We start from the raw sequence: 7,796 nt of genomic DNA, 5'->3' as shown, positions 1-7,796 counted from the left end.
CCCCCCCCAGCCCTGCTGCTTTCTGTCCCCCGCCTCCTTCCCTCAGGCCAGGGCTGGAGCGGAGCGGAGCCTCTTCCTTGGCCGCGCAATCTGTTTCCATGGGAACGGAGCGAGCCGGAGCCGCCTCCAGCTCTGGCCCCGGCTTCGGGAACCAGCGGCCCGCCTCGCCACGTGCTGGGCCGCTGCCGGGAGCGGAGCTTCTGCTTAGCAGCTTTCCAGGTGCCAATCTCTCCTGCCTGCGGCAGGACTGAGAACCACGTCTAGCAGCCAGCAGTAGCGCGCACACACACACACGTGCATATAATACCATGCATACATACTTGTATAATTGTGTATATATTATGTATGTATGTAAAATCTGACTGTGTTGGAGCTATTGGAAAACGTGTAACTCTCAAGTTTAACCATATAAATCTGCAAGCATTCCTTGTGTGTGTGTGTGTGTGTGTGTGTGTGTGTGTGTGTGTGTGTGTGTGTGTGTGTGTGTGTTCCTTAGCTCTGTAGTGAAAAAAATTGAAAACTAGGACCTGGCATTTTCCAAGGGGTGCTTCTAGTCTAAAAAGGTTGAGAACTACTGTATTATAATTATAGGCCTTTTTTTTTTAGAGGTGTGTAATGATAATAAATGCACAATCCTTTTTATAATCCTGCTTGAAAGTTACTCTTATCTTGTCTCTGAGATATTGTGGTGAACATGTTTGTTATTACCCTGAAATAGAATAGTTTTCTGATAGCATACTGTTAGGTTAACAATAATTTGGATTATTAAGAAGTATTAGCTTTGCAGCTGAATACAAGGCATGACCTGTGGCCTAGCAATGCCACTGACCACAAGGCAGAATGATAGCTAAGCCTTTGCTTGTGTCAAGTAATCATTTTAACCGTGTTAAGCATTTTCTGAGTAAAATGCAGCAAGTGGATCTGTGTCTGTGTGCTGTAAAATCAGCTACAGCAAGGAACAAGATAAGACAAAGAAGCCATTGTTCTAAGTACAGTGATCATGTCCTTAAGAAGTATCTACCACTGCAAGTTCTTGCTAACGTATCATAATGTTACTGTTACTTAACTTTTAGCTTTTAAAAAGTGCTAGTTCAGCTTAATAGAAATATGCTGTTATGAAGATTTGTGAAGCACCGCCCAAGTATTGCTTTTGTTAACCCTGTAGTCTTGCCTTGTTGTAAAAAGTATGAAAGATCGCCCCACCCTTTAGGGGGGCGCATTTTGCCTCTTTGCTGGCTTAATGGTCATTGCTCGAGCAAATATACTGCAGTAAAACTTTACCCGTGTTGTCTGGTTCCTATGCAGCTAGACAATGAACCCCAGGGAGTTTTCTCCCACCACAATATGTATGTATGTATGTATGTATATTATTCTTGTCATATAAATATGCATATAGATATATAAATATATGAATATGACAAGAAGAGAAAGATACATAAATCTAATATATATTAGAAAAGAAATACACACATATGTGTATTTCTTTTTCTAATATATCTTTTCTATATATATTACAAAAATTCTTGCAGATTTAGATATCTAAACCTGAGGGTTACACATGTTGTTTTTCAATGGTTCCAACAGGTTACTAAAAGCCATCCCCATTAACTTCAGTGGAAATTCCTCCAGAGTATGGTTCAACATACCTAAAATAACTCAACCTTTAATTTTTAAAGGGATATTTTTAGAGCGTTAGGTTGAAGACATTTTTTAAAGTACGTGGAATGTGAAGACCATTCTATAAAAGCAAAGATCTGTTTCAGGAAGGACAGATAAACTGGGTGGCTGAAGGTATGTGTCTGTGTGCATATGCATGTGCAGTGCTATGATACAACTATACTTGTTTTATGTCATTGCTTAAATACATTTACCTAAGCAATAACAGAGTTTGTCACATAGGCCCCGGTTGATTGCATCTTAAGTTATAAGCCGTCCACATGTTAAAGCAATTAATGGCTTCGTAAAACAAGGAATAAGCCACAAAGTTATCTCACAAAAAATGAGTAATAACTTTGTGGCTGGTTCCTGTCACACCATTAATTGAATGATGACTGGATACCTGCAGCTGAGGTGCCCCCATGGCCAGAAGGTCCATCAGCTGTGGGCTCCCAGGCTTGAGGTGTATGGTGTGCTCCTGTAGCTGGAAGTCCAAATCAGCTGATGGGGCTCCCACCTGCAGGAACACACAGTGCGCCCCTGCAGCTCAGAGCCCCAGCAGTTGCCAAGGCTCCCAGCCGTGGAAGTTCACTACTGGCTGATGCAGGGGGAGCCTGGAAGTGTGGCAGTATGGTGGGATGGGATCTGATGCTCCATCCCACCATCACACCTCCTGCCATGTATGTGTGGCATGGCAGGAAGCGTGATTGTGTGGATCATGCATCAGACCCTATTGTGCCTTTACCTGGTAGGAGTCATAGAATCATAGAAAAGTAGGGCTGGAAGAGACTTCTAGAGGTCATCTAGTCCAGTGGTTCTCAACCTTTTTTTGTACCAGGACCCATTTGTAAATGACAATGGCCCATCCTGACCCAGTGCCCCTCACTCCTGACCCGCTGCCACCCAGCCCCACAGTGTGTGTGGCATGGGGGGCCCCAAGCAGCCCCCTGTAGGCTGGAACTCTGCCAGCCTGCAAAGGAAAAGCCACCGTTTCCCACATTTTTCTCCTTTAAAGGAGAATCCATTTTTAAAGGTTGTTTGTGACTCTTTCATATATTCTTGTGACCCACTTTTGGGTTGCGACTCATGGGTTGATAAACGCTGATCTAGTCCAAACCCCTACTTGAGGCAGACTGTTTCATAACCAAACCATCCTATACAGATCCTTGTCTAACCTATTAGTAAAACTATACAGTCAACCCTGTCACACAGCTGCAAGGCATAACACCCTAACATGCCATATGGTGGCAAGTGGCCTGCTGCAGCAAGGGTAATTAAAATATGCTGAAGAGAGCCAAGGAAGAGAGCCGTGTCCTTGCAACAGAGGAAGGCAAAAAGCTCCACAATCTGTACCAATCTCATCTCCGGGAAGAAATGTAATTCCTTCCTGACCCCACATGTGGTGATCTGTCTGGCCCTAAGCAGAGGCGCAAGACTCGGTAGCCAGAACCCTCTGAGTTTTAGTTCCAGCAGGAGCATTGGCATACCTCAGTCAAAATCTCCAGTCTTGGCTGCAGCCAACACCCAATGCTTCTGAGGAAAGTGAAATAAAGAGACTCTGACATGTAGTAACAAGAGTGGAAAATATTATTTCTTGGCTGCACATGGTAACCAGCAAAGCTCAGAAGCATGGGAAATACCCATAGTAAAAGAATAAGAACAGCTGCTCCTAGATCATGCTAGATCTCTGTTTGTCCAAAAGAACTCCAGTGATGCAGACTCCACAACTTCCCTACCGAGTCTATTCCATTGCCTCACTGTTCTAACAGCAAAGAAGTTTTTCTTGAAATCCAATCTAAGCTTACTCTGCTGCAGCTTCAAGCCATTGGTCCATGTCTTGCTCTCTGTAGCAAGAGAGAAAAGGTGTTTTGCCTTTTCTTTATGGCAGGCCTTCAAGTATTTGTTACTTGCCAGTGCAAGGGGAACCCAGGATCACAATATGATCCTACAGTGGCAATAAGGTGTGATGGGTTCTGATGGAATTATATCCCCTTTCTATCAGCTGAACATACCTATTTCCTTCAACCTCTCTTTGTGTGGCGGACCTTCCAAACCCTTTTATCATTTTTGTCACCCATCTCTGCACCCTCTCTAACTTCTCCATATGTTTTTTAAAATGTGGAGTCCAAAGTGCACGCAGTGTAACCAGTGCTGAGTAAAGGGGCACTACTACCTACCATTTCTTGCACCTAAAGTTTCTATTGATACAACTAAAGTATTTCTTGCACCCAAAGTTTCTATTGATACAGCTGTCACCCATTTTGTTTCTGAGTTTTTGATTAGTCTTTCTGAGGTGTAGCACCTTGCATTTTTCAGCACTAAACTTCCCTGTTAGCTTCATCCCAGCATTCCAGTCTGTCAAACTGTGCTCCTGCCCTCCAACGTGATCCTAGTCTTGTCTGAAAATCTGCTCAAGAAGCATTCTATTCCAGCGTCCAAACCATTTTCCTCATTTCTTTCTAGATATGAAAATATGTTCACGCCATCTTGAGGCTGAGAGTTTAAATATATACATGATTAAAAATAGTGATTATAACATGCTCTTGTAACTATAACAGACAAGGTTCTTTGGGTAAATGTGATAGCTTTTATTTGACCAACTAAATAGTTCTTTGTAAGAAAAATTGTTCTTTGTAAGCTTTCGGATACAAACACCCTTCTTCAGGCAGAGGGAGAGCCTACAGTTGTATTGTGCTCTCCTGGATAGGACAGAAGCCAGTATGACTATATAACTATGAGGTATTTTGTATTATTGAATATAGTGTTAGGCTTTATATAGGGATGAATTAGGACAGCATCATTGGCATCCATGTCTCATGACCAGAAAAACTACTAAGAGTTGCAGGGGAGTACAGCAAGACTTCTGCCTACTTGGGTGGTTTGGGTCTTGCATATAATTTAGGTCCATTAGTAGTAGGAAGGTGAATCAACTCCGGGTGGTCAGGAGCATTAGGAGAGTTTGTCCTGAACAGGTCAGAATGAAAGACTGGGATTCTAGTGAGTGATTACTGGGTGATAAAATATTGGCTTTTAAAATCTGGGGTCATCCAGGCTACATTTAGCCTTAAATACTTTCTGGCTATATGTATCTGTAGTATAGCTATACCATTCCTCTGGAAACCATAATCTTTATTTGCTGGCCCCTATGCATTCAATATTTCAATCCCAACAATGAGTGGTAAAAAGCTGATAGGATTTTTTTTTTTGTAATGAAGTTGCTTGGGTTTCTGTATGGAAAAAGGCTGAATCTCAGAGTTGTACAGGCATGTGTTCATTTCAGTATTGAAATGAGAGAAATGAATGGTCACAAACTGAAATAAATTTGCTAGCTAAATTACATATGTATCTGGAATTCTGCATCTTTAAAAACAGCTTTTGTGTATTTCAGTCTCTGGAACACATTTCTAAGGGAGGAAGTGACAAATTAGAGAGAGATTGTCTAGTACACTAGGTGCCAACTCTTTTGGCAGGCATGTCACATATTAGCTTAAAATTCTTCTCAAGTGCCACTCTGATCCTCTGCCAATGCCCACTTGGCCGCCCTGTTTTCTGCTCCCTTTCCTCTGGTCCCTGCCTGATCTGCTACTTTGCTTTCTGCTCTATCCACCACTGTGCTGCCTGTTCCCTCTGCCATGTGAAAGACACACAGGCTACCCATCTACCTATGCCACTTGTGGCATGCATACCACAGACTGGCCACCCTGGTCTAGCATAATACTAATTTAGTTATTTTAAAAGTACCTTTGAGATTCCCAGCGGCCATATTTTACTTTCTCTTCCTAATATCAAGTTCATGCAGTTTTCATTTTTTCCCACAAGTGATTCAGTAACTTTTAATAATACAGTTATAAATAACTTCCACAACAAGTAAGTATGCATGTGTCATGGAAAAATGATAAAAAGCTTGATAAGAATTCTTTTTCAAGATGTAAGGTCTGAAAAATGTCCAAAGTTGCGGTATAGCTCATAGACACAGTTAAATCACAGGATAATCCTGCCTGTATGACAATATTGTTCTAATTACCAGTATGAAGGGAAGTTGGTTGTAACTGAATCTCCTTTCAGAGCTGTAATTTATAGCACAGACAAGATAGGAAGTAACTTTCAAGTAGGATTATGAAAAGGATCATTTATTTAATATAGTTAATTTAATAATGTTACACAACTTTTAAAAAGTTGCACAAAAAACAGCCTATGAAGCAAACTTCTCAACATTTTTAGACTCAAGGCACCCCTTGGAAAATCTTCTAGTTTTCACTATTTTTTGACTACAGAAAAATAATAGTGATTCTTCTGTTGTGAAGAGCTCAGAAAGACTGCAACAGGTCAGAATGTTTTTAATGCTATGGATTTATCAGGTGAATTACATTCTTGCACAGCTAACAGTGCTAATATAGTGTAAAAAAGTAAGTGTGGCATCCAGCTTCACCCTTGAAAAGATCTTAAGGTACCCTAGTTAAGAATCAAAGCTATAATGAGAATGTCTACCATATATATTTTTTTAAGTATGAAAACATCCCTCCCAGAGCAGACACTGAAACTGTGCTCAGAGAAAGGGTAGGAATTTATCCCTACATTTGAAATGTGGTTGTCAAGCAACTGTGCTGCTTGGCAGCACCTGCTGTCTGTGCGTGTGTGTCTGTGCGGCAGTGGGGGGTGGGAACGCTCTCCTGCCATGGAGACAGGTCCATACACTGAATGTGACTGCATGTATGTGCTCACTGTGTGCCAACATCTAAGAGTGTCAAAGGTGGTAACAAAGGAAGTGAAAGCAACAGTTCTGGTTCTGCAAGGGCGAATTTTAGAAGGCATGAACCTACAAGGGAGGAAAGGCTGGGATGTGCACAGGGGCAGATCCAGGGGCAGGATGGCGACGGGGTGCAGCTGCACCCCTTTGATTCCTGCTCCACCCAACCTTTAAAACCAACTGCTTGAGAGGGTCAGTGGCATTTCTATTCAGGGAGAACAAAGGGAGCCAATTGACTTCACGGCTCAGTAAAATCTACCTGCTTCCTGATAATTTAACTCCACAGGTATTAATGACCCTCTCTCTGTAGGTGACGCATAGCGGGCCACATGTACCCGAGAGCTCTGGTTCCCCCCCTGGCAGTGAGTACTCTGGCTGGTAGGAGGGCACAGAAAGCGCTAGTGCCCCTCCTGAAATTGGCTCTACCGGTGGCACGTTGGAGCCCCAAGAGAGCCAGCACTGCCGCTGCTGCTGTGCTGCTGGCACACTCGGCACCCGGCGGCTGGGGGATCCCCCTGCCCCTCAGTTGCTGGCTGGCCGGGGGACCCCCGCCAGACTCAGGAGGCACTCATTGCCCACACCTCTATCCTTTCTAATGGTCTTGATGTTCCACTATCCTTTCTTCTTAAATTGTGCTGTTAACCATTCCCGGGCATGCCTCTCTTCTGTTTCAAAGCCCTGCAGTCTGTTTTTAATTCTAGCTACAAACCTTAACTCAGGTGTGTTCACGCTAATTCAGCTGCTGACCCGACTGACAGTGAAGGCACCGCCAAGATGATTAGATTTTGTTTTACAAATCTGAATAAGAGACGTCCATTTAACAGTAACCACTAGTTATACTAGACATACAATAACTATGACACAATATCTGGAGGCTATTGTTTTTGTCTAGTCTGCTGCGTTTGTTTTTTTTTAACTGAATATATTATCTAGCAAATGAGTGCCCATTCCACTAGTTATATTTGGTTTTGCTTTGATCTTTAACTGAATAACACAAGACTAGGCCGCTAGCATATTAGTAACGCTTCTAGTTTCTCTTCTAAGGGGAGACAAAAGCAGCTCGGGGTTGTCTGTGAAGAGCCCCCACAGCAGCTGCACCCTCCTTTTCGAAGTCCTCGATCCTCCCATGGCACTGCAGCCTTCTGGGGTCCCCCCCCCACCCCGCCCAGCCACAGCCAGTCCAGCTAGATGGCAACTTTGCCACGGTTTGGCTATGGATGATCCTGTCTCAGGCTAGGGGACTGTGCTGTGTCAGGGCCAAGGGGGCCTTACGCAGTTTCAATTATGGCCTATTGTATGCTGGCAGAGGCCTCAGGACGGCATCCAGCCCAGCCCGTGCTCAAAGCAGGGCCGTCCCCACCTCTCGCCCCAGCCAGGCCGTCTGGTGAGGGGT

Source organism: Alligator sinensis, unplaced genomic scaffold, assembly GCF_000455745.1.
Source record: "Alligator sinensis unplaced genomic scaffold, ASM45574v1 scaffold528_1, whole genome shotgun sequence".
Taxonomy (NCBI): Eukaryota; Metazoa; Chordata; order Crocodylia; family Alligatoridae; genus Alligator; species Alligator sinensis.
This window is presented reverse-complemented; position numbering follows the sequence as displayed.